Genomic DNA, 27,702 nt, shown 5'->3' on the forward strand with positions numbered 1-27,702 from the left:
GTGACAGAGCCCTGACAGAAATGTCCTGTGAGCATCACAAAGAGAGTTCTCACCCAGCTGCAAAAGACCAGCCACTGCTCCCTACAGGAGACAGAAACCTGAGCGTGGAGAACATCCACGCTTTCCACGAGATACATTACGGCGGGGGATATACTGTGTTTCAGGTGAAAGATCATTGAGGACAGTGAGACAAAGTAAGAAACGTGACAACTTAAGGAGGGCGTTAAGAGCTCCCCAGGATGGGACATTAATGCTGGAGTTGGGGCAGCACTGGTGAGCTGCAGGCAGGAGCAGATGTAAGTTTGTAGACAACCGTATAAATAACTCCACAGAGTTAGAATTTTCCTGCAGGCAATGGGGAACCACTGGCATGGAAGTAAGAGGGACAGACAGAAGTTCATTTTCGAAAGAGACTTTTGGAAGCAGAGAGAACTGATTTGTGAATGGCAGGACCAGAGCCTGAAGCCAGACAGCAGGCTGGAGAGAGAGAAGAGAGGCAGAGTCCCAGTCAGGAAGGGGATGCGGTGGGAGCAGGGCTGTGCAGGAGGCTGAACCTTTGCCACTTGGTGGAGGGTGGGCTACTGGATGCTGGGGGAGGTGACGGGGGGCCCCGGGAAATAGGGCTCGGCCATGCCAGCCCAAAGGAATGCAGTGCTCTCATTAGTTGGGAGTAAGAATAAGATGCCTGTGAAAATACTTGTGGACAAGAGCCCGGGAGATCCTGGGGACCATTTCTAGAGTGGCACTAGGTGGTGGGCTTCAGGCTTGTCACTGGCTCTGGGAGTATGTCTCTCCCCCTCCAAAAAAATCCACCAGTCTCCTGGGAATTGCATGGGTGCGATCACACCCTGACATGAGTCAGGATAAGGGAATGTGCCTGGTTCCAAAGCCAGAGGTCTTTTCTGCAAGTTAAACATGATGGGAAGTAGCCTGTTTCAGTAAACGAAAAGCATGGGCAGTGATGAAATGCATCCTCTGCCCCAGCGAGCAGGTGTGGGAGGGAATTTCATCTCCCTCTGAGGCTGCCGGCTCCAAGAGGAAGCGTTTCCTTTTCTTAATTCACCGGAAACCTGAAGAGTTCCCTCACAAAGGGCTGATTCTCATCAACCGAAGAATGCAAGAATCTACCTATATTCGTTTCCTATTGCTGCCATAACAAATTATCTCAAATGGAGGAGTTCAAAGCAATATATATTTATTACCCTGCCATTCTGTGAGTCAGAAGTCCCAACATGATATCACTGAGCTAAAATCAAGGTGGTGGCAGGGCTGGCTCCTTCAAGAGATGTATCCATTTTCGGGCTTCTTTCAGATTCTGAGGCGCCCACGTTCCTTGGCTCGTGGCCCCTACCTCCATCACCAAAGCGAGAAACAGAACGCTTCTCAGGTGCAGCCACCCTGCTCTCTCTCTTCCACTGTCAAGGCCCTTTGGGATGGCATTTAGGGCCCACCTGGCTATTCCAGGATCATCTCCTCATCTCAGGATCTTTACCTTAATCACATCTGCAGAGTCTCTTGCCAAATAAGGTTCCATATTCACAGATGCAGAAATTAGACGGGACACCTGTGGGGACTGTTATCAGTAGAAAGGTCAGACTCCAGGGTGGATTGCTTTCTTCCTACAGCCGTGTAGTTTTGAGAAGGAACTCCAGCAAATGTTTCATGTTAAGGGAGAAAAGAAGATTCAATTTTATTAAAAGAAAAATCCATTTTCCCAACAGGAAAATTACGTCCCTGTATTCGGAGAGGAAAAGGGGGTTAGTAGGACCAAAAGCCTCACGATTCCGGTCTCTTCCAGGTGTGGTTTCAACGCACATCCTGGGGATGACTAGCAAAGCTCTCGCGAGAAGCTGGGCAGCCCGCCCCCACCCTCCCCCTCCATCACCTCCTTGGGTGCTGCGGGTTCCGCACCGAGGCTGGAACACAGTGTGTACCCGAGTCAGGGCTGCGCAAGCGCAGACTGGGCGACGCTCCTGGCCATGGAAACCAGAGAACCCACAGCAGGGAGCTCGCGGCGGGGGGGCCAAGCGGGGAGGAGGGGGGCTGCCAGAAAAGCTTCAACACCACACAGGAGCGAGGAGACAACCCAGGGAGCTGACGTAGGAGGTGAAGTGACCAGAGCCCAAAGAGCCTGAGCTCTGTGCTTGCAAAGGGGAGCTCTGTGCGCGAGAGGGTCGCAGAGGGGGGCCGGGGGCTGGAAAGGGGGCACTTGGGCGCTGTCTGCAGGAGAGGAGCGCTGCTGGCGGGACGAGGAGCGCCGCAAGGCCCGCCCACTGCCGAGGGTGGAGAGGACCCTGCCCTCACCCCCTTCCCGTGCATCCCACCGGATACTCCTGGCTGGGAGGCCTTGGGCAGGCCCAGGGCCCGTGAGACAGGGCAGAAACTCCCTGCCTTGAGGTGAGGGGCTTGATTGTCTTTTTTCCATCCTGCAAACACCTGCAGTCTCCCTCTGGTCACCCGACCTGCTGGCCCCGCGGACTGTCGACATCTCCAGGCAGCAGGTGTGACAGGGCATTTCCGGGGGCGGTCGCCTGACTTGCGAGCCTGGCTCCCCTACACGACCGTGAGCTGGTCCAGCTACCGCTGCCCCTTCAGAGGGGCCTTGAAAGTGAGGATGGCGCAGAGCCGAGCCCCAGCCCCGCTAGAGTGGTGATGAGGGGAAGAGAAATAAACGTGGGTTGAGGCTGTTTGTTGCCAAAGCATAACAAAGGCTGTCCCGCCTCTTCTGCAAAAATTACAACTAAAGCAAGTATTCACATCCGAAATCTCCCCTAGAAGATAATCTTTTTAAGCCAAAGTTGTATATTCAAGCTCCAGGTGGGATAAGCCCACACGTTACTGCCGTCGGTGCTAATAGTGTGAAAAATTCTACTTTCAAACATTTCTTTAGTGGGCATCTGTTACTTTTTTTTAGAATAAACCCCAAACAAGTAACATTTTTTTTTTTTTAAAAAAGCTAATACTGATAGTACTTGTCAGGGACTAGACTAAGCTCTTCAGATACAATCCTGCCTTTAACAGCAGCTGTGTAAGAAAAGTGGTTTCGTTTTCCCTAAAGCACATAAGAAAAAAAATAGCATAAAACCTCACACAAATCCAATAGATGAAAATTCAGATAAATGTATTCATGAACACAGATGTGGCAATAATAGATGAACATACTAGCAAACTGAATTAAGCAGTATGTTAAAATACCGATTGTCATCCTCAGGTAGGGTTTAACTAAGGAATGAAGAGGCCACATTACATTTTTATATTGATAGACCACTTTTAATAGTTAATTTTGCTAATAAAATAAACTTGAAATAAGCAGATATCCAGTCGTGACTAAAAAATTATTATTAAACGTGGAACGTGATTAGGAATATCTATCATACAGCAACAGACGGTATGCTTTTCTGTAACATAGTTAAAACTCCTTTACTGTAATCAGAAAACGTTAAGAGCATCCTTATGGCTTTTAAATTTTATTCTGGAAGCTAGCAAGAGAAACAAGGTTGAAAAAGAAATAAGTGCTGGAAAGGAACAAATAAATATTATCATTTGCAGATTATATGATTATATAATTGTTTACCTAATATACTCAAATAATACCATTAGATTTTTTTACAGAGTAAGACATAGTGATCAGAATAAAAAAATAAAAGGGAAAATAATAGCTTCATTGGATATTTCAGCAGTAATTATGAAGATATTCAAATGGAAACAAAGGGCATTCCTAATTACAGTAACAGATAGATCTGTATTGTGGAACCACATTCAATAGGAAAGTTTAGGGTTCATGTAGGGTGAACAAAGAGCATGTCCAGGGGTTGGAAGACTTAATATTGTAAAGATGAAAATCCTTTCCCAGTTAGTGTTTAACACAGGCCCAATCAGTGGGATCGCTTGGGAGATGGGATGGGCAAAAATTGCCAAGATTATTCTAGTATTTATGTGGAAAATACACAGTATACAATTTCAAAAACATTTATAGTAGTTCTCTACTAGATCCTAAACAACCCTGTTAATATGTAACTATTAGAATTCTGAACGGGAATAGACAGAGATACTTATACCATAGAAGCCAAGCTATATATCCTGAGTATAGATGAACTTCACACAGAATGAGGAGAGTTTTAATAATGATCTGGGGACAGCTGGATAACTAAGCGTAAATAAATTAGTTGAGAGATTTATTATCTACAATGTCTCAACAATAAATTTATTTTTAAAAATCAAAATAATAGCAACTGTAAAAATAAAGTTTTAGAAGAAAATAAGGATGGATTTGTATCTGGCTTTTTAAAAAATTCTTTTATTTTTTTGAATTTTATTTTATTTTTTACATAGCAGGTTCTTATTAGTTATCTACTTTCTACATATTAGTGTATGTATGTCAATCCCAATTTCCCAATTCATCGCACCATCACCATCCCCATCCCCGCTTTCTCCCCTTGGTGTCCATACGTTTGTTCTCTACATCTGTGTCTCTATTTCTGCCTTGCAAACTGGTTCATCTGTACCATTCTTCTAGATTCCACGTATATGCGTTAATATCCAATATTTGTTTTCCTCTTTCTGACTTACTTCACTCTGTATGACAGTCTCTAGGTCCATGCACGTCACTACAAATGACCCAATTGTATCTGACCTTTGATGGGAAAGAATCTTTCAAATTTAAAAACAATGGAAAATACAAAAATACTCAAAAATAAAATATGCATATGACATACTGAGAAAGAATGCTCAATAAATATTATAGATCAGGCACACATAATACATAAAGAGGTCTAAAATGTATAAGATCAGGAATATCTCCCCTGCCCCGACCAGAATGGAGGCATAAAAGAATAAATACAAATGGCTAAAAAATATATATGAATAAGTTAAAAGTCACTGGGAATTAAAAATGAAGTTCACTAGAAATTAAACTCTAACATTGCTAGAAGTACACATTAAAAATTAAATTAATTAGAAATGTTAAATGTAAATTAAGAATGGGATTCTTTTCTTAGCACATCAGAAAAGACTAGCTGATCCAATGTTGATATTAATGAACAGGGCCTGTTATAATCTGAGAAACACACTGGCAGAATATGAGGCAGACATCTTAAAAATTATATTCTTTAGGTTTAGTGAATCCACTTTTTGGTATCTCACCTAAGTAAATAGGAAGAAATCTTTAAACACATACAGAACCATATCAAAGAGTTGTTTTTAATAATTAAACACTGGAAAATCCAGCAATAGGTTTTCCATTTCTGGGTGGAGGAGATGAGTCCTTCCATGAGAAGGAGCCAACTGACTTGTTTACATTTTCTTTTCACGTGACTGTATTATGCTTGCCTTTCTACAACATGGTTCGTTGTGATGATCTTTGGGTTACCTATGGCCAAAGCCACATCCTTAGCCTTATACATTCACTAAAATAAAAGTAATAATGGCCACCATTTGTTGAGAACCACATAGCAGGTACTTTGCAAACATCCTATGATTTGATCCTGACAATGTGATTATTTCTCCCCAGCACTCCTGCGACCTGCAGACATGATCTGCAAGTCTGGGCCTCTCTTCAGCACTTTCTTCCTTCCCTTTCTGTGTCTTCTTCCTTTCAGATGCCTCCTGGTGGCCTCTTCGTGGGGTGCTCTTTGAACCGCTCACACAAAGGACGTGGAGTTTCCAGTCATAGCCTGTGCAGTTGAAAGGAGGGAAATAAGAAGAATGGGCCAGTCAGAGACAAGCAGTTTGATGAGACAGAAGGTGAGGAAATGGCATGTTTAGCGCATTCAGAGAAGGACCTGTTCTCTGAGGCAGAGGAGAATCAAGGCAAGAATTGCAGTGGAGGGCAGCCGGTTCTTGGACCTCAGGTGGGAGGATAGGAAAGTGGTATTTCTAAGAGAACAAGATAAGCAAAAGGTTATATGGAGACCTGTATAAAGCCCAGAGATCTATTATTTTTCACTAGCACCTACAAAGTCACTAGGATTCCATTTAGCTGTGATTTTAAAAGTGTCCTCTCTTAATTGATTCAGAGTTGTAAGAGTATGTCTAATAATTCATGTCATGCCTTCTACTCCCCAAAAAACCAATAACAACAACAAAAATCCTGCCTTGGACCATGCCCATGCTGTGCTTCCAGAGGTCCTAAAACTGAACACAGAAGGTGAAAGCAAGAGAGAAGACGGGGCCAAGCGTGAGCTATCCTTGACGATGTGCCAATTCAAATGTATTTATCCCTGATAATTACAGTAATTTTCACATCACAGCTTTACTTGGCATGTCTATTGTTTCCTTCTCTCTAAAACCCTGATAACACCTTTGAAGATAACCTACTCTACTCATTTTTTCTCAGAGCCCTGAGATCAGGAGCAAGCTATGCATGCATCACACATTAAACAGTCAAATTGGCTGCCTGAACCATTTACCTAAGGAAAATCACAAACGCATCAGCTCCTCCAGGGCACTGTTTGTGATGGAACTTTTCATCACGCTCACGAAGTCGCAAAACGCAAGTCTAAAGATGGATTTTCCAAGAAAGGAATGATCATCGCAGAAATAATTGGTGCCAGAGCCTAGGGGATGAAAGAGCAAAGCTGGAAAGCTTCTGTTCCTTAGCAACCACCTTCTTATTTTATATTTAAATCAAGATTAGATGTTTGCACCTGTAGGTTGACTAGATATTTACTGAAATAATGACCCAGTGAATTGGACTCTGGCCTTCTGGATCCAGCTCAAAGGGATGGATTGATCTCTTCAATTTCTGTAGAGATTACTGGCCTCCCTCTGTTGGAGGCAGGGAGGCTTAAATAAATAATTACACAGTACATATAAATAAATATAAAACTGCAACTGTCCTAAATAACACAAGATTCCAACGTGCTATAAATGTACAATGTGCTATGGCGGTATAAAGGGTGAGTAGAAAACCCTAACCCAGAGATACCAGCAGGGAATTCTTCCCTGAAGGAGTGATATTAGATTTTATTAGATTTTTTTTTTTCGTATTAAAAAAAAGGCACTCCAACACTGATTAGATTGAATTAATTGGTTGATGGTAGGATGGGGAGTAGATTGGAGAGAGTGGTGTCTAAGAAGGAAAGAACCTACATTGACCTGGGGTGGGGAGGAAGCAGGGGGCCCACAACAATGGTGAGCTACGTGGCCAGCCCCCAGAACAGAAGGGTTGAGGGGTCTTGTGGGACATTTGAAGATGTGTCTTCTCTGTCCTGAGTGCTGTGAAAAGCGCTCGATATGCTTTCCCAAGAACACTATCATACGATGATTTGTATTAAAAGTTAACTACAGCCACAAAGAAATTAGATGGAGGGAATGCAGCCTTGGTAGGGAGACTGGGGGTGGGGCTTTAGAGTGAAGGATGTAGACACATTTAGAAGAGACCTAGGAGGAGAATCTTGAGGATTTGAGAACAGATTTGATGTTCGGTGAGAGGAGGAAAGTGTGAAAGTTTTCCTGGTTGGATGAGTGGACTTGCCTTCAGGGAAATCATGAACAGGATGGTTTCTATATCACTGTTAGTTGTATTGCAGAGAGGGTGTGTCAGAGCAAGATTTTGAACCCAGTTTTTGATATGTTGAGTGCAGGTGATTTTGGATCATCTAAGGCAGTGGTCTGAATTAAAACGTAACTTTGTGACCTGTCTCTTCATCGGGAGTAATTAAAGCTGTGGGATAAGACATGATGGTTAGAAGGACTGAATAAAAAAGGGGAGAAAGGCTCAGGAGGATACCGACATTTGGTTGGCATATGAAATAGCTTGAGCTTTCAACAGACATGGAAAATGTCAGCCAGAAAAGTGGATGGGAGAAGGAAACAAGAAAGTAGGGGTCAGGGAAAGGGAAGCTGGTATTTGAAGAAAGAGGTGTGCCCGTGGGTCAAGGATGATAAAGATTGACAAAAGTTAAATTGATGTTTGTAAAATTATTATTACAGAGTTTACTGTTGTCCTGGAGCTGGGAGTCTTAAACTTGGTGCATGTCTGTGTCACCAAACTTCAACAGTATGCTAACTCGACAGACCTCTTCTCAGAATAATGCTTCTAAATGACTAAAATAAAGTGCAGAACATTACAAAATAAAACAATCATATTGAAATTGAATTTCAGTTGTAAAAATATTTCTAATTGATCTTTGATAGCAACACTTGTACTATCAACATTTTAAATACCTTCATGTGAAAGTAATGATAAAGTGATATTCTGAGACTTTTGCAACAACTATAGTGCGATATAAATACATCTCTGACCTATACTTGTGGCGAAAACACAAATGATGCAAATACCTTTGTGTTTGTTACCTATATTCACAACGTAAAGATGTGTTATGTTTCAGTAGGAGGTTAATGAAAATAAAGATATACTTTTCTCCACCAATCATGGACCCCCTCAGATTATTTCCGTGGATTCCGAAGGTCTGTGGACCTAAGATCAAGAACTCCTGCCTTTGAGAGAATCAGTCCTGTGGAGTAATGCTGATAACTGAGAAGAATTGGGATGCAGAAGAGAGAGGGAGCGGAAGATGAGGAGCCCGAGTCAGACTAGAAACAGACCTCGCAGAGGTACAAGTACGAGGGAGAAGAGACATGGGGAGGCTTTGGGGCGGGGTGGTGGGGAAGTGTTTTGCTTTATAATTGGGAGGAAATTTGAGCTTACTTACAAGCTGTAAGAAATGACCTGTTGGGAGTGAAAAGGTAGATGGACAAGCAGTAAGAGATCATGGGATAAGAAGAATATAATAGAATTCTATTAAAAAAAGAGAGATCGTGGATAATCTGAAGTTCCTGAGAAGACAGAAGAGGCATCTTATTCATAGTAAGATTCACACTAGAAAATATTCCACAAAACATGTGGAAGAATAAAGCATATAGTTTGCTCCAATATTTATTTATATAGGATAGTTACACATTGTGAAAGTTATAACAGTCTCCTGATGAGGAATTAATCCAGTAAAATGTATCACATATAAATACTATAGCAATATTCTCTTTTCCAAAAGAAGGCTACAGCCCAAAAAGCTTAGGAGTTTTCTGTCCTAAACCTTCTCAACTTTCTCCTAACATCAATGATAAAATCTGTGTTCAGCCTCAAGTAAAACTGAAGAATAATGACCATCAATATCAAAACCATGCTGCCTATGTGTGAAACCCCTTATTTTTTCTTACTTCTCCTAGCTCATTGAAAGGGAGAAGGAATTCCAGAAATACTAAGACACAATAATTGATTAGATGTAGGGTCTGAAGAAGGAATTGTTTAGGATGATTCTTAAATGTCTCCCTTGAATAACTGGGTGAGTGTGATTTCTGTCATGGATTAAGATCACTGACATCCTGATTAGATTTCCATTCTAGAGAAGTCAAACAGGGGCACAGAACAGATCAGATCTGCAGTTGGGGCTAAGGGAGAGATTTAGTACAAAGGGCAGCCTCAGGGACCTTTTAGGGATGATGAACCTGTTCTGCATCTTGACTGTAGTGATGTTTACACGTGTCTATGCAATGGTCAAAATTCATTGTACAGCAGACTGTGCACCAGAAAGAGTGAATTTTACTATATGTAAGATAAAAAATAAACTACAAAAATGAGAGAATTGAAGAAGAGGGTTTATGGATGGTAAAAACTAAAGAGGAATACTCAGAAGGAGAGTAGACACATGGAAGAAGGTGAGGTTATCATAGACAAGCAGCAGACCTTCCTCCTAGGTACCAGATGTGAAGCAGCTGTAGGTGGTGACAAAATCTAGGATGACCTTGGAAACAGGCAATTGAGGAAGACTTGATGAGAAGGTTCTTGGAGGTGAAGATCTCAGGATCTGAGAGGCCAAGGTCTTGAATAGGTCATCCATACATGTGCTGGAGGCTCCCAGAATGACGGTGGGACTTGTACCAGAGCCAGTGTCATTAAGAGAGCAGGGGAGTGACTTTCTGTGAGACAAGCAGTGAGAGGGTTTCAAGGGCTGGGCTGTGAGGGGGAGGGGGGTAGTATAGTTGAGAGACATTCATCTCAAGAATTTTTATTTTAAGAGCGTGAGGTGAAGTCTGAACCCCAGCCCACTTTCTGACCCGGAGATATGTGGGATGAGAGGGGAAGCTTCTTCTGAGGGGCTGCAGACGCATCAGTGTCCTCAAGGGAGAACCTCCTTTCAGGTGTGAGAAAAGGCTGGAGGAGGGCTATGAGGTGAGAATGAGATCCAGCCGGCATCAGACAGCTGACAGAGTTTTCAGAAAAGGGGGCACAGCAGGACGTTACGACAGGCAAGGACATGCAGGCGTTTGGGGATTCCGGTTCTGAAAGGACAGAGTGTAGTTTGGACTTTGATGTTGAGAACAGGGTGAGAGCATGCTGTGCTTGTTGTCACCTCTGTCTGAGGAGGGCTCTTCCAGAACCAGGGACTGGGCTTGCCTCACGGGGAATGAGGGTCTCAGAGGGAGTGGGGGTCTTCTACCCCCTGAGAGGATAACTTTGGGAGGCGGATGCCGGTGAATTATTTTAAGCACCTGAAATCGCCAGTGAAGATAATTTACAATGTTCATACAGAATGCCCTTGAACTTTTCTCCTCCCTTCACTACACCCATTACAGCCAGCCTGACTTGAGTCTCCACTGCCCCACCTGGATGGTTGCCCAACCGATAGTTCTCTCCTTTGACCTGTCTCTTGTCTCACAGATGGTTAACTCTGACACTTTATTCAACTCCATCAAGTATAGCTCTGATCACATTTCTCCCCCTAGTTAAATTCCTTTTGATGTCATTGTGAATTTCCCTTTCCAACATCATGTCTACGTTTCATTACTTAGCAAGTCTGTTCATGAAAGGGGACAGAACAAATGAAGGTGGAAGAGCACATCTAATAGAAGGGCACTCAGGGCGCAGGAACGAGATGGCATCCACATCAAATGTGCATTTTGCCTGGTCAGCCTGTGTTTCCAAATGTATGCCGGGAGTTGCTTTTCAAAAGGAGCAAGAATTCCTGCTGATGTTCGCTGGCCGCTTTTCATGTTTACGTCAAGGACCCAGTCCCTGGTGGAGGCATTTGAATTTACTCTTCCTATTATGAAAGCCCATGCATTAACATGGGCTTTTGTGAGAAAGAGCTATCGGTTGAGGCTGGGGTATTCAAGGAAGCCTTATGAAAAAGATTAAGATGCGTCTCAAAATGGGAAATACTTGAACTTATGTTTAGGGATAGGGTGGGTATTCTGAAGGAAGGAACTGAAGTGGTCCTGAGCACAGTCTTTTGGAGGGAAACCCAGCTGGCAGAGTAAGAAGGGTGTAGACAGTGAGATCCAAAGGCTGACAGAGGATACATTTCTATCCTTCCCATGCAGATAATAGAAAGCAAATAAATCTGGGAAATGAAGGATGGAAGAGTTGGGTGAGAGGAGATCATTTCATAAATTTCTTGGAGGATTAGATTGTTTTAAGCAAGATCCCCATATCTTTTTATCCATCAATTCTACTTAGAGGTCCCTGCCATGTCGTAGGCAAGTATTGAGGAATCTCTATCAGAGATGTAAGTGTGATGGGATTTTGGGTGACTTGGGCTCTCCGAACCTCCCCACCCCTCTGTTTTCTCCACTTAATATGGGAATAAGACCCTACCTACTTCTCAGAGTTGCAGTGAGATTGAAAATAAATATATATGCTTGGTGAGTTTTGGAAGTGATAAGAGCTAAACATGCGGAAGTTTGTGTTGCTGGCACTGGTCTTAGAGGCCGACTTTGAAGAGCTTAGTGTTATTTTTGGAGCTGCTTTTCCAGGACACTGACTGTCCCACCACTCCTACCGGAGTCCTACTAGACAAGCACAAGAACAGAGGGCCTGGGTTTGGGGGAGGAACATGGCACCTTTGAGGAACTGAGTTTCAAGACTAACCTAAGAGTGACGTAATGACATTGGCAGCTCTGGAACAGGTAACAGGAGCCATTAAGAAGGTCACACTGGTGGCTGTGAGAGAACAGCACATCACAGGAAGGTGTGGAGTGGGAAAGTGTAGACAGCTCTGTTAAGAAGTTTATTTAGCAGAGGCAAAGAGCTGCAGGGTGTCAGCTGGATATGGTGCCAAGGCAGTTTTCCTTACACCGGTGACAGGTTTGAGCATGTTCCCAGATGGGCAGAATCTAGCAGAAAGAAGAATTTGTGCCCTTGGCTATGGGAGGGCTGTGGGATGGTGCATGGTTTCTTAGAAGGTGACCAAGCCTGAGACTATCGGCTGCACTGCCTTGAAAGGACAGCACTTCACCTCACCCTGGAGCCTCTCTCTGCATCTCAACTCTCATATCCTGCTAAGTGGGCTGTGAATGGCTTCCAGGTCCCTCTGACTGGTGAGCATGAGTCTGCATCAGAAGGAGCTGACACATAGGCTAGGCAGTGACAGTCTTCCAGAACCTTCTCCTGGGCTGAAGAGATACAACAGAAGGTGCTGGGGGATCCGGGGCACTTGACCACCAAGGGTCAGGGCCTGGACGGCTCTCATGGGGCATCACGTGCCCCGAGGTGACGAAGGCGGGGAGACTCCAGGAGATACCCACTGGAGGAAAAGGAGAAGATGCTGAATTGTGGAGTGAAGCCACATGACATCTATGAGCTTCGGTAAGAGATGCAAACATGCTTCAGAGCTGTTCTTTGCTGTCTGCGGTAGCAATTTGTTATTAGGAAACAGATACATTTTATTGTGATTTTACAAATTAACGGAGAAAAGCAGAATGGTATATTTGGAAAGAGCACTGATGTCTATCAGATTTTTAGTCAAGCGCCAGCATTTTGCATGTCATTAGTCAAGTCACATCCCCTCCCCGGGCCTTTGTTTTACCATCTGTAAACTGTAAATGAAACAATGCTACACAAGGGCCTCTTCTGCTCCAAAGGGTCATCACCACTGAAGGCCAAAGGTAGGGCCGGTGACTGTACGTGGACACGAGGCCAACAGCAGAACTGCTTACCGAGCAGTTAGAGCCATGGGCCTGCAGCTCAGCTAAGCATCAGGAAGGGACGAGACTCTGGAGTCCGTTCTGTTTGGGTTGCTGTAAACGACCACAGGAGAGGAGACTAGGGTGACCCAGTGGAATGCTCACCCCAGAAGAAACAGACGTGCCTCAGGAAGCAGAGGAGAGTGCTCTAGGGAGGCTGAGGGAGATGTATGTTCTGAACAAGATCAGCGGCTTTGACGGAGAACAGAGAGAGTAAGAAAAGGGTCTTAGAAATGATAAAAAGTAGAGTAAAAATAAATGTATACACCGAACAGTCGGTGACTGTCTTTGAAGTCTCAGTTGGTTGATTATTGGTAGAATAATATTTTAAAAACTTAACAAAATGAAAAAGAAAGAAAAAGTTGAAGAAAATGAGAGAAAAGACAGACACATTGGCTATAAATCAGGAGTTTAACACACATCCAGGCGACCAGGACGGCGATAATGAAGGAGAGGCAAAATATTGAAAAAGTAATAGAAAGAAGTGTCTGGAGGCTAAAGAATAACATGGATGCTTAGGATAAGGTCCTTAAAGCTGTGTGGATGTTTGGGTGAGCTAGAGAAGAACCCCTGTGCCTATCCGGAACAAGTTAATGAATGTAAACACAGCAAAAATGTCTGCAAATCTAGAATTGAAAATCAGGCTGCATTCAAAGAAACGGCCATTCGTGTCCTCCTTCCCTAGTACTCAGCTCACCTGATTTAAATCTCAGCCCTCTCCCACTACCACCTTCAGGCCTGAGGGATGAGGGTGGGGTCTTGGCCACTCTTCTGCTCCACTGCCCTCACCCTCCAGGGGTGGGAGGCAGAGGACACAGGCTTCCTCATGCTTTTCAGGAGCCTGACTCACCTGCTTTTAAGTAGAGGGAGAGTGTGTGGGAAAAGGACCCCCAAGCCCCGTCACCTCCAGCGTTTGGGGTCCCCTCCTTGTGGGCCAGTCCTGACAGCCACAGAGCTAGCTCTGGAAGGCCCCTCCCGACTGGCTAGAATGGGCATGCGGGTGTGAGTTCCTAGGGCCCCTGGCTGAGGTTGACTGGGTCAGGGCCATTTTGTCAAAAGACATGGGTGCAGTGATCTGTAGCTTTGTAAGACGTGGGCCATTGAGTATCACTCCCCTCCCCATTTCCCCAGCTTTACGCTAGGCCCAGGGTGAGAGGAAAATCCCGATTAAAATTATGTGTAGAGAAAAGATTAGTAGAGTATTTATGAAGATGATGATGACATCTTTAGGACTGCGGGTGGTTTTGATACCACCGGGATGCTTTCGTTACCCAAGTAATGGGGATCATTTACCCAAGCCTCCCTGTTTCACAGATTGTTTGTTTGGTTTTGTCAGTTCCTCACTGCTGTAACGACATGTCTACAACCTCTTATTGTGCAGAGTAAACTTGCAAGGGTGCAAACCTAAGGCAAATTCCTTCAGCTCCAATTGCTCCCTTTCCACTTGGGCCTGTGAAGTGTCTTTGTACCCATGTCTCAGGTGGCAGCAAGCTCTGCAAGGCTGGTGCACCCACCCAGAACCCAGACAGAGGGAGGGCCCTGGGATCTCTGCTCTCAGATCTCAAAAGCTTCGGTGTCTCTAGTTTACCTGTGACATCCTCTCCCTCAGGCACCGAAGCGGAGTGTCCCAGACTCTCAGCCCGAGACAAAGCAGTGATGGATGAGACACCAGAAAATAATTCAATACATCATCTTACAATGACTCTTTATGCCATGATCTATCTGCCTGTATGTTCATTAATATTAACACAGTCCCAATATTTCTAAACATAGGTATCATAATTTCTATTTAAGGTTATACTTTAGTGTCTTTGGGGGGGATTGACTAAATTTATGACAAATGTGAAAAATTTTAATTTTTTTAGCCTTTGGGCTAAAAAAATAGAGGAAAACATTTCATCAGACAATATCTTCCCATGTGCTGATTCAAAAATCATGGTAATTCTACAGAAGGAATTAGTTTTCCTAATTTGAAAATTATGTCTGACAGGTATCAGAGCACTTTTAAAATACATTTAAATACACCAAATTATAGTGTGGTTTTTCACTATGCTACTTATAAATATAATGGGTTTTATTTAACAAGCCGTTAAAATACATTTCCTTGCATGGAAACTCTTTAAATAATTTAGCGTTCAAAATTCTTAAATGAAAATATTATCATAAAACTCCATAAAAACTGTGATACCTTTTTGGGTTGATTTAGTTCCTATTATTTAATTCAACAATTTTAAAAGCTATGGAATCACTGAAAGAATTAAAATAACACCCTATAATATGCGGCATTTAATGTGACTGAAATTTGTTATACTTCTTTTTATAGTTGAGTTTTCACTTCATTACTCACCTGTGTCCTGTAAAACCGTAAAAATATATATGTATGAACGAATTCTCCTACTTATGATCGACTAATTTACAAACACCCCACACATAAGAATGGTCAGCATTTCCTTTGCTGTTTCTATGCACAAAGGGAGATTGTCTTGTTTTCTCTGCAGACCTCCCACCCAGGTCTGGACAGAAATCAAGTTTTGTCCTGTATTCCAGCCAATTTCCTCCATTGACATCAAATTGCATTGTGGGAGCAGACATTTCTTATCCGACCTGGTACCTTAACCACAGTTGAATGGGCAAAAAGTAAAAACCTGTTCCAAGCTCGACCATTTACTAAATGATTCCTTTAGAGTCTTCCCTAAAATTTTCAAATCTGAAACTGGGGTAAGCAGTAGGGCCTACTGCAGATATCTGGGCTGTGGGAATGACGAATTGAGATGTTGGTGGCCATACCACCCAGGACTTGCCCTAATCTGGAGTACAGGGAAGGGAAAGATACCACATACAGAGAGAAGGGGAAACAAGAGAGGCTCACTGTTATCTGCATCCCTGAGTCATTGTTGCTGAACCTGGTGGCATCATGGCCTTCACACATTTGAGTGCTTCAGCACCTACCTGGATTGATGAGATCCTTGGTGTCTCTCTGATGGATTCTCTTTTCCACCTAAGCTGGTTTGAGATGAATTTCTGTCACTTACAATCCTCAAAATCCCAACTAGTAGAGAATTGACTGGCTTGGGTTCTGGGACTAGACCCTCCAGGTTTGAATCCTAGCTCTACTACTTATAAAATGTGCCACTATAAGCAGTTATCAGCATCTCAGCCTCCTCATTGTTAAAAAGGAGAAACATAATGTTATATCACTTCTTGAGAGTATTAACCAAACCCCAGGAAGAGGGGCTGCATATATTTCATATTTTTAACCATATGCATATGCACACACAAAACAAGAAGGAAGGCGAGAATGGTCCTCCTTACGGCAGAAGCCAACTCCTAAATTTCAGAGGACTGATAGAGGTAAAAGTCACCACTTTGCACACAGCATGGTAATAGCTGAGTCAGACGGGAAGCATCGTGGATACAGAAACTAGTGGGAGAAAGTTGCACGATGAACAGGAGAGTTAGGTAGTCTCTAAGCATCTCCTCATAAAGGACCTACTCATCCCATTGGTAGACATTCACAGTGCAGAAACTTGGCATAACGCAGTCTAACTAAGCGATCAGTGTGAATAGCCCCCATCACAGAACAACCTGATGTGAGGGGCACCTGGCATGATGCGCCCCCCCAGAAGGACACAGCACAACTCCGGTGACATCCCTGACAAAGCACACAGGGATCTGCCAGGAAGAAACGATGGACTGGCCCATTCTATGAAATAAACATTCTATGAAACAATCGTGCTATTCTCTTCAGAAAGTGTAATGTCACCAGAGATACAGAAAGGCTGCAGCATCTTCCAGAAGAGAGGAGGTTCTTGGTTAGATCCTGGACCAGGAAAATAGCTCCAAAGGAAATCATTGTGGCATTTGTCAAAATGTGAATAAGATCTGTCAGTTTAAAAAGCGTTCGTCAACATTAAGTTTCCTGAATTTGATCCTGATACTGTGGCTGTTTAGGAGAATGCCCTTTTCATAACAAGTTCTCACTAAGGTATTAAGGAGCCAGTGGCATGATGGCTCCAGGCTGGTCTCAGATAATTTGGACAGAAACAATACACATATACATAAATAAAAATAAATGTGTCAGAGGAAACAAATATCATATGATATCACTTATATTTGAAATCTGAAAAAAAAAAAACCAGAAAACTATACAAATGACCTACTGCATAGGGCAAAGAACTAAATTCAGTGTTTTGTAATAACCTATATGGGAAGAGAATCTGAAAAAGAAGAGATGCGTGTACATGTATAACTGAATCACTGTGCTGTATACCTGAAACTACCACAACATTGTAAAACAATTATACTCCAATATAAAATAAAAATTAAAAAAATACTACCTAGAGATTAAAAAAAATAAACGTGGAAGAGCTCAGATTAAGACGGCAGAGGAGTAGGACGTGAAGCTCACCTTCTCCCACAAGTACATCAAAACTGCATCTACAGGTGGAACGACTCTCACAGAACATCTCCTGGATGCTGGCAGAAGATCTCAGACTTCCAAAAGTTCAAGAAAATCTCCAGGTAACTGGGTAGAGCAAAAGAAAGAAGAATCAAAATAAAGAGAGAGGGAGAAAGGAACGGTGATGGGACCTGCACCTCTGGGAGGGAGCTGTGAAAGAGGAAATGTTTCCACACACTGGCAAGTCCCCTCACTGGCGGGGACAGAGGGGGAGCTTCAGAGTCTTGGAGGAGAGCAGAGCAACAGGTGTGCTGAGGGCAAAGCGGAGGGAAACCTGCACAGATGGCAGTGCCGCCTGGCAGTCCCCAGCCTGAGATGCCTGTCTGCTGGTGCAGGCGCGGGCTGGGTGCTGAGGCTCAGGCTTCGGAGGCAGACCCCGGGGAGAGGGCTGTGTCTGGCTGCGTGAAGACAGCCTGAGGGGGTAACGCTGTGGTGTACCACACCCCAGAGGGTATGGGAAGAAGCCTGGGCCCACCAGAGAGGCAAGGGACCATTGTTGAGGGGTGCGCGAGGAGAGGGGTGAGCCTGCCACAGGAGCCTCTTTCTCCACGTGCTCTCGGGTGGCACCGAACCGCCCGCATGAGCCCCAGGGACAGGCATGAGCGGCCGCTGCCAGAAGCCAAAAGCTGCCCCCCGCCTCCTGGGAGAGCACACAGACCGTGCACATGCACCCCCTCCATCAGGGGGATAATAGCCAGCGCACACTCAGGAGAGAGATGGCAAGCGTCCACACCCAGAACGGCCCTCATTCCAGAAACGTATTAAACCCACACTAGCTACCCAGCCTTCCACACAAGCCCTCCAAGATAGGAGGAGAAATAAAGAATTTCTCAGACAAGCAAAAACTAAAAGAACACAGCAATACTAAACCTATCCTAAAAGAAATATTGAAAGCGCTTCTCTAAATAGAAAAGAAGCAAGACGGTATAGGAAGGAGAGAATCCCAACTGGAAAGTAAATCACTTAGACACTCTACAGATCAAAAAGAACAACAAAAAAAAAACCTGTTTGTGAAAGCAATGATAAACACAAAGAACCGCAAAGGGATAAGCATGAAGATGCAAAGAAGGACATCGAAATCATAAAGTGCAGGGAAGGGGAGTAAGAAAGTGCAGATTTATTTTCTTTTTCTTTAGTTTTACAATGTGTTTAAGCCTATGACTGTCAGTCTAAAGTAAGCAGATATAGGAAGGCGTTAACATGCTTGAAAAACAGAGTAAACACAAATCAAAAACGTACAGTAGATTCACAAAAAACAAAAAGAAGAGAACACAAGCATAAAATAAAAGGAAATCATCAGACCACAAGAAAAAAAAAAGAGGAAGGTACAAAGAGGAAACAGAATCAACTGGAAAGCAAGTTTTAACATGACAATAAATACATATGCATCAATAATTACCTTAAAAGTCAAGGACTGAATGTTCTAATCAAAAGACATAGAGTGGCAGACTGGAGAAAAACAAACAAAAAAGAGCCTACAATATGCTGCTTACAAGAGATGCACCTTAGGGCGAAGGACACACATAGATTGAAAGTGAGGGGATGGAAACAGATATTTCATGCAAACAAAAATGACAAGAAAGCAGGAGTTGCAATACTCATATCAGACAAAATAGACTTTAAAACAACGACCATAAAGAAAGATAAAGAAGGACGCTATATAATGGTAAAAGGATCAATACAAAAGATGGTATTAAACTTGTTAACATATATGCACCTAATGAGGTACCACTTCATACTGGTCAGAATGGCCATCGTCAAAAAATCTACAAATAAGAAATGCTGGAGAGAGTGTGGAGAAAAGGAAACCTTCCTACACTGTTGGTGGGAACGTAAGTTGGTGCAGCCACTGTGGAGAACAGTATGGAGGTTCCTCATATATCTAAAAATAGCGTTGCCGTATGATCCAGCAATCCCACTCCTGGGCATATACCCAGATAAAACTATGATTCAAAAAGATACATGCACACCTATGTTCACAGCAGTACTATTCACAGTAGCCAAAACAGGGAAACAACCTAAATGTCTATTGACAGATGAATGGATAAAGAAGAATTGGTACATATATACAATGGAATACTACTCAGCCATTAAAAAAAATGAAATAAGGCCATTTGCAGCAACATGGATGCAACTAGAGATGATCATACTAAGGGAAGTAAGTCAGAAAGCGAAGACAAATACCATATGATATCACTTATATGTGGAATCTAAAATACGGCACAAATGAACCTATCTACAAAACAGAAACAGACTCGTAGACATAGAGATCAGACTTGTGGTTGCCAAGGGGGAGGAGGGGAGGGAGAGGGATGGACTGGGAGTTTGGGGATGGTAGATGCAAACTGTTATGTATAGAGTGGATAAAAAATAAGGTCCTACTGTATACAGGGAACTATATCCAATCTCCTGGGAAAAACCATAATGGAAAAGAATAGTTTTAAAAAGAATGTGTATATGTGTATAATTGAGTCACTTTGCTGTACAGCAGAGATTGGTACAGCATTGAAAATCAACTCTACTTCAACTGAAAAAAAAGAATAAATGTGTATGTGTGTGTGGGGGGAAACAGTGAAAGACATAGTAAATAGGTCCAAACGTAAACAACTGGCGAATTTGTGTAAAGGGCATGCAGAAGAATTTCGTACAACTCTTTCAATTTTTGTGTAATTTTGGAATTACATCAAAATAAAAAGTTACAAAATGTTACTAAGTTTGTGCATATTGCAATACAGACAGAGAATGAATTAGTAATAAAAATGTGGGAAATTATCAATATATGTCTTCATATAATACATGTTTCCATGATAAAGTGGTACATGGCGCGCCTCTTCTGAAATCAAGGATTTTGCTGTGTGGGCTGGAATGCTTCGGCAAACACTGGCCACTGTGATAACTCTCTGGGACCCTGCCTGATGAGCAGGGACAGCTTTCGTGGAGGTCGTGTCTGAGCGGAAGCTCAGATGTTAGGGGGATGGCAGCCTGGTGAAGAAGGGAGGGGAACCAACCTGCACAGGGGCCGCATCAGAGGATATTCCAGTTCCTTAGAGCTGCAGGGCAATGTCGAACATCATCTGTGAGCCGTATGTGTATTCAATTAACAGGTCCTGAAAAAAATCAAGTTTTGACGGCATAAAAATTAAAATCAGCTTTAAAACTAACAAGCAATTTTGATCAAGTAAAAACAGATTTTGCAAAACATTGGCAGCAAATACGACATACATGTGATATCTTTATTATTTAAAGAGCTCATGGAAGTTGGAAGAGAAACATCAGACCTCAATAGGTAAAAAAGCATTAAAAAATGCTTTAAAAAGTACAAATCATAAGGAAACAAACAAGAAAGTATTCTAAATCTACTTATTTTGGAATAAATTCCTTTCTTTGTAAATGCAGAAAGAAAGCCAAGTATGTACCTGACGAAAGATCATTATTCTTTCAGTAACAAAAGGCAATAGATATGTTATCAATGTATGTAGAAAAAGCAAAATAACAAAGATGCATTTATGTAGCTAAAAAACTGGGAGGAATCAATATAATGTTAGTATGGATCACTGTAAGGTAAATTATTATTTTTTATTATAATCATTCTGCTTTTCTATATTTCCCCAATTTCAGCCAATGTCATGTATTATATTTAAAATGAGAAAAAAAGCAGTGATTGATTTTAAGGCCCTGTACTCTTTATTTGCCCCCCCTTTTTTCTTCTATTTTCTTGACCGGCACGGTAAGTTACTTTGTAGGAAATGTTGTTACTTACATGAAATTTAGGTTTTTGACCACAAATTTTATATTAGTTTCAGATGTATAACATTATGATTCGATATTTGTATATGTTGCAAAATGATCACCATAGTAAATCTAGCTAACATCCATCACCATACATACAGAATTTCTTTTCCTGTGATGAGAGCTTTTAAGATTTACCCTCTTCGCAACTTTAAAGTAGGCAATACGGTGTTATTAACTATAGCCACCATGCTGTACATTACCTCCCCATCAAAATAGCGTATTTTAACAGATAGATGTATTTTTGAGCAAATGAGATGTGAAGATTAAGAGTAGGATTTCTTTTAGGATAACAACTACATAAAATATTTCAGGCTAGATACCTTTATGCTGGGTTAGTCCTGCTGGCGTCCTTCAGCCTTTACCTGCGTTTTATCCCCCAGAGCAAAGCTCTCAACCTCTTACTATGGGTGATGTAATCAAGGTTACAGGAAGAAGAGCTCCCTGTTGAGTGCGGGCAGCCCTTGACCTCTGTGGGCTGTGGCTCTGGGTAAAGCGAAGCGTCAGCTGCTTGGCAAACTGTGGCCTCCTGCTTCCAGCACTGAGGACTTAGGGAACTGCTCTCAGATTTCCTGGCAGGGTTTTGGAGTTGGAGGGAGGGATGTGTCATAGGCCTTGTGCCTCTGAGCCAGCCAACTCTAATGCAGAATTCTTAAGTGGAGAATCAGGGGAAAAGGGGACTGCATGGGGGGAGCTTTTGTAAATAAAGTTTTATTAAAACACAGCCATGCCCATCCTTTATGTATCATCTATGGCTGTTTTGTGCTAGAGCATCAGAGTCAAGTGGTTGTGACCGTGACCTTGAGGCCCACAAAGCCTAAAATATCTACTCTCAGTCCCTTTACAGGAGATGCTCACCAGCCCTGCGCTAGCCAATCTCCCCAGGGGCCTCTCTTTAACTTGATGTTTTTACCTTTTGTTCTTACTGGAAACTTCTGTTGTTGGTATCAACAACAGAAACAAAAGTGAAGGCTTCTCCAAAGTGTTTGTACCAGCAAGATTATAACTAGCGGCCAAATTTACCTTGGTAGGAAAGGCTATTACTGACATGAAAATCGGTCCTGAAATTCAGACTAATCACAAATTTCAGGAAAATTGTACATTTAGCTATTACAGCGTTGCAGTTTTATTTACACAGACATGGAGGGGCCTTCCTGAGGATACGCTGCATACAGGAATCAAGAGCATAATTGCCATGATTCCATGATTCCTACAAAACCAAGTGAAATTTATGGTCAGAGGAGATGTTCTCTCTAGGAAGTCAATATTATGAAACAGGCTGGAGATAACAGCAGCCAGCGCCCTGCCAGCTTGCTTGTTTTCTTCTGAGAAAGGTCAAAATGACCGAAGAATTTCCAGATTTCCAAACAACTCCAGAAAATAAAGAACCCCAGAAGAACCCAGGAGGTGGATAAAAGCTACTACCTAGAGAGTAGATGTAAGACAGGGTTCTCTTGGCCTTTGCAGATACCAACTCTTTACCTTAGGTTTCCTTGTATGTGTCCTGGGTCACTATGGGGCTTTCTGGGTTTATAGGGGTCTTTTCAGATCAGTGGGCATATTTAACTGTTACCATGACCATTGAGTGATGATGAACTTCATCCTTCATGACAGAATTCTCCTCTGTTAAAACAAAACGCTGCATATCATTTAGAGACGTGGTAGGTGTGGCCTGAAGATGGGTCAGTGAGCTCTCTTTTTGATATTTAGTAATTCAATCTAGAAAACTTTCAACTACCTGTAAAAATCACTTGCTCTTCATCAGATGGACAGGATTTTTTTTCAGTTAAGTATTCTGATTGCAAATATAGAACTACATAGTTGTACGTACTTGCACAGTGCCTATTCAATTGCAAAGGAGGTCATCACAGAAAATTATTCTAGGGATTGTATCATGCTCCATGTGTATAGGCAAGAGGTGCTGTTCACCTTCGTAGTGGAAGGAGCCCTAAAGTTTGAGTCAGAAGGCAACACAGCTCGAGAAAGCTACTTCTCTCAGCCTTATGTTTGCAATTGATAAAATGGAGACAATCCCCATTTCATAGGATCATTGTGGGTTTATTAATGTTCATGGAAGTCCTGTCCATGCTAGACCCTTATTATTGGCATTGAACAGATCCATCACTACTCACGTGATAATTCACAAATAATGCCACCTGTAAGCATCATTTCACCTAGGAGGGTACAAAATTAGAACACTTTCTTAATATGCAAATTATATTGTCCCACACCTTTAGCTTAGGCATAAAGACCTCCCATCAACGGTGTCACCCTTCCAGGATAATCTCAAGAACCACACAAATAATTTACTCATTCCAAGAGATCATATCCAGTTAGTATTGCCTTGTGAAAGCTGGAATCACGTTCTCAGCAGGTTATCCCTTGGCCTCAAGTTGTGGGCTGTTATATGATCAGGAGGTCCCTCGCTCCATGTTCTGGAAGTCCCAGTGGAATCCATTTGCTTCAGTGCATGTCATTCCATGACCAGTTCAAAGCAGTTTACCTACATGAAGGATGAAGAGAGAGGTTCCCCCATCCACCTCTCTGTATAACATCACTCTCTTTAATCATCACACCAAGTCATTGTGAACCTTCTCTTCCAAAGCAACAGCTCACTAGAGACGCATCTCTATCCACTAACTCAGGAAGCCATTTTCCCAAGTTCCAGCTACTCTGGAAGGATGGATCAGAAGTCCCCGTATCAAACACAGGCCACACCCCACACTAGCTCATTTCTTAGAACTTGAGCAGGCACACGACCCTCCTGCTTATTTGTCCCCTCTGTGCTTCTCCTCAGGTGATGGATAATGAGTATCCCTGGCCCTTCACTCCTGCTGCATTGCTGGGTTAAGGATCTGGGATTTTACCCCTTCCCCTTCCTGTGCCCGGTGTGGAAATAGCTTGGAGAAATACTCATTCCCGCGGTGCCAACTCACCCAGAACCGTGACCCGAAGATACAGCACTTTTTATCATGATGTAATTGGTGTCCTACAGCACTCAGCACTGGAAGCAGGTGGGTAGTAGAAAGGAAACTGCTTGAAATATACAGATTCAGAGGCTTGTCTGAGGGAAATTCTTTCAACCATCAAATGTATCACGATGAACAGAAAGTTAAGTTCTCACCAGATCTTAGGAAGCCCTCTCCTGGAAAGGATAGACTCAAGAACAAAGCCTACACGTTTATAAATGTGCTAAGATGATTTTTTTCATTATGATGGTAACTCATACAAAACAGAATTTATCAGAATCCTGTCTATAGGGCACAGACCTACACAGGATGTAGGTCTCTGTTTGAATGTTTCATGAGTTATATGCATCTAACAGGTCAGATCTGAAGCATCTTGTCCTGAGGACGTCTGGGAGTTTGAGATAAAAGGGCATACGAAATTGCCCCAATATAGCCAAACAGGCTAAAGATGCAGATATCCCAGTGGCAAAGCTTTTGCATTTTCATTATAAATTTAACGCATGTAGTATAAGGGTAATTGGATTATACAATGTTGTTCAATCCTGCAAAAATTATATGCTGCACTTGCACTTCTCCAGTTAATAGGAGTAATCAATTAAAGACTGTTTAAAATCAATTATTGCGTAAGAAAACTAATAACTCTGAAATCTTACTACTCAGATGTAAATATACTTGGCAGACATTTTGCCATGTTTGACAACAGTGCCAAAAACTTATATAACGTTGACCACAAGCAGTTGTGCAGCTAAGAGAAACACTTCCAAACTATCCAGTAATTGAAACCAAATTTTGATCAAACTTTTTAGATGAAAGTCTGAATTGTCATTCTATCCCCTCTGTGGAAAAATAATGCATGTGAATAAGTGGTTAGAGTCTCAAGTAAAAATGTGGAATAAAGCTATTCTAAGGTTATGTCAGAAGGAATACTATGTTATTTTCTGGACTTTGTGATGTTTGTGGTACTCGTCATCTTTAAAGTCTTTTTTTTTTTTTAATTTGTGGTAATTTTACCCTTACCCTACTGAAATATTTGTTTGTGCACTTAACTTTATATTCATAGTTCTACAATCTTTTCCTTCATGATCAGCCTCAAATTGGATGACTTCCAGACCCCACAGGACCTGACTAGCCCCTCCTCTCAATCCATCTGGGATTGAGGGGGAAGAAATTTTTCCCAGTGAAAATCCATTTTAATATTCTCTAGACACAGTGAAGGGGAATAAAACTTGATTAGAAATTCCTTAGCTGAAACCATAAACAAGACGAAAAGACAGCTCTCAGAATGGGAGAAAATATTTGCAAATGAAGCAACTGACAAAGGATTAATCTCCAAAATTTACAAGCAGCTCATACAGCTCAATATCTAGAAAACAAACAACCCAATCCAAAAATGGGCAGAAGACCTAAAGAGACATTTCTCCAAAGAAGATATACGGATTGCCAACAAACCCATGAAAGAATGCTCAACATCACTAATCATTAGAGAAATGCGCTGGCTCTAAAATTAATGAAAACTGAACTCAAACAAAGTTAGGTTTTCTTCTTTAAATTATAAGCCTTCATCAATAGTAACTGGGTCATTTCAAGGCAAATAGTGTTGGGATAAAAATTTAAAATAAAATAATCTTTCTTTTAGAATGGCAGAATGTCACCTTCGGGGGGACCCCGGAAATCACCTGGTATATCATCCTCATGTGACAGAGTCTGAGACTTGGGCTGACAGCAGGGAGGGGCATGCTGACACTGGTTCAGGCAAGGAGAGGGTTAGACTCTCAGAAGCGTGGTCTCCCCTTCAGTGTTCTTTCCTCAAAGTTCTGCTCTTTTTCCATTCCATTCAGTTATTGGGCTGTATCCTCACTGTAATACTTTTAAGACAATATGGTCTGATGTTTGATCCAGGAAATATGTCCATTCTAGTAGTAATTACAGAGAAAGCAAAGCAAACCATCTCCTGATTTGGTCTTCCTGAAACAAAGAATCTGAAATGTGTGCCAGAAAACCCATTAGATGGGCAATTCCAACCAATTTCTCAGATTGAGTTGAGAAAACAAGTGAAAATTTTACATACTTTTCAGCCAAACCTTTTGTTTCTGCTTTGCTGATAGTCTTTGTGAGGCAGAGCCTCCACTAATTTAGTAGAAAGAATTAATGAATGACTTTTTGACATCTTCTGTGAAGATTAGGAAAGGTCTAAAGCTGAATAAGCTATATATCTCCCTTAAACTGCTCCAGCACCGCCCAGTGCTTCCAAGTGGGGCCCTGAAGCCAGACTGTTCTATCAGATGTCAATTTCAGTTTTCTTTATTTAAAAATATGGTTAATTAGTGCCTTCTGGAAGCTTCTGGACACTGGTGTCCAAAGAGGGAAGAGTTGTGTCTTCGAGAGCCCACCAGCATGGCAGTGATTGCAGGCCAGCTTGTTCTTTAGCACGTCAAACTTTGAAAACCCCTTAACTGGGTTGATCTCTCCCCTGGCATTGACTTCAGGACCAAACCATGCTTCACGACCATGAGTAAGACAATCCCCAGTGCCCCCCATGGCCAAGGCTGGTTGGAGAGACAGGGATCCAGTCCTGGTGCATAAAAGGATATGAGAACTAGGCTACCACTTCTCAGTGTTAATTTAATTGCTTTGCCATTGAAAAAAATCGAAAGAATGAGTAGGACCAAAACCACATGCCATTTCCAAGGGTCTCAGAAGGATGGCTGAGGTAAACCATTAGCCTATTTGTATCAGGGCTAAATGGAGCTTGAGTGGGTTTAATGTCTATTGGAAAATTCTACTGGCTCCCACCTCTCCACCCACTGACAGGCAGTCCTTCCTCCCCAATCAACTTCTATGGCCTTTTGTAAAAGGCCTCGTGACACATTCTATCCCTTCGGGGGCCTTTCCCGGGGTTCCCGTGCTGCACTCTACATGCTGTGTGGAGACCTGCGTAAGTCTCCTGCAGCCCGAGATCAGCCTAAGCACATACTGTGCTACAGAACATAATGATTACAAAACCCACAACAGAAGAAAAAAGAGGAGCGATTGCCATTGAAAGGCTTCCCATTCTTTATATATCAATTCTCTTCACCCCCAGAGCCATGCCACCTTGGACTGGTAGTCCATCCGTCCTTGAACTTCAAAGTTAAGACATTTCACAAGTGGTCAGCTCTTGCCTTGGAAAACCCCAACAGTCCCAGAGTGGAGAGGTAAGAGGAGCTTGTTTTTCCATGGGTCATGTGGTTTCCTCTGAGTCTGCCTTTGACTTTACTCAGTGATTCAAAAGACAGCTTAAGTCTAACTTGTCGTGGAGAGATATTTATTTCTATTCTGCCCCTTCACCTAAAAGAGCCCTAGCGGATTCCTTCCTCAGCATCAAACCATAGCTTCTGATAACTGAGCATTTTTGGGAAAATTACTGTATGTTAAAACTATTGACCAAGGCAAGCGGATTCACCAATAAATGGGACCTTTCTTAGGCTGCAGGATTGCAGGGTCTGAGTCAGAACAACGGTGGGAGAACTCCTTATCTCTTTT

General features: G+C 42.5%; 1 long non-coding RNA gene across 1 annotated transcript in view; it reads right to left on the reverse strand.

Annotated features, from left to right (window-relative positions):
• Positions 1–4,990: 4,990 nt before the first annotated feature.
• LOC114486252 (uncharacterized) overlaps positions 4,991–27,702 on the reverse strand; it is a 121,526-nt gene continuing 98,814 nt past the window's right edge. Inside the window, exons 2-4 of the long non-coding RNA XR_003679661.1 lie at positions 20,431–20,529; positions 17,372–17,488; positions 4,991–5,672 (exon numbers count right to left, since the gene is read on the reverse strand). This is a non-coding gene — a long non-coding RNA (uncharacterized lncRNA). The remainder of the gene's footprint in view (positions 5,673–17,371; positions 17,489–20,430; positions 20,530–27,702) is intronic.

The sequence above is a fragment of the Physeter macrocephalus genome, chromosome 5, assembly GCF_002837175.3.
Source record: "Physeter macrocephalus isolate SW-GA chromosome 5, ASM283717v5, whole genome shotgun sequence".
NCBI classification, from domain to species: domain Eukaryota; kingdom Metazoa; phylum Chordata; class Mammalia; order Artiodactyla; family Physeteridae; genus Physeter; species Physeter macrocephalus.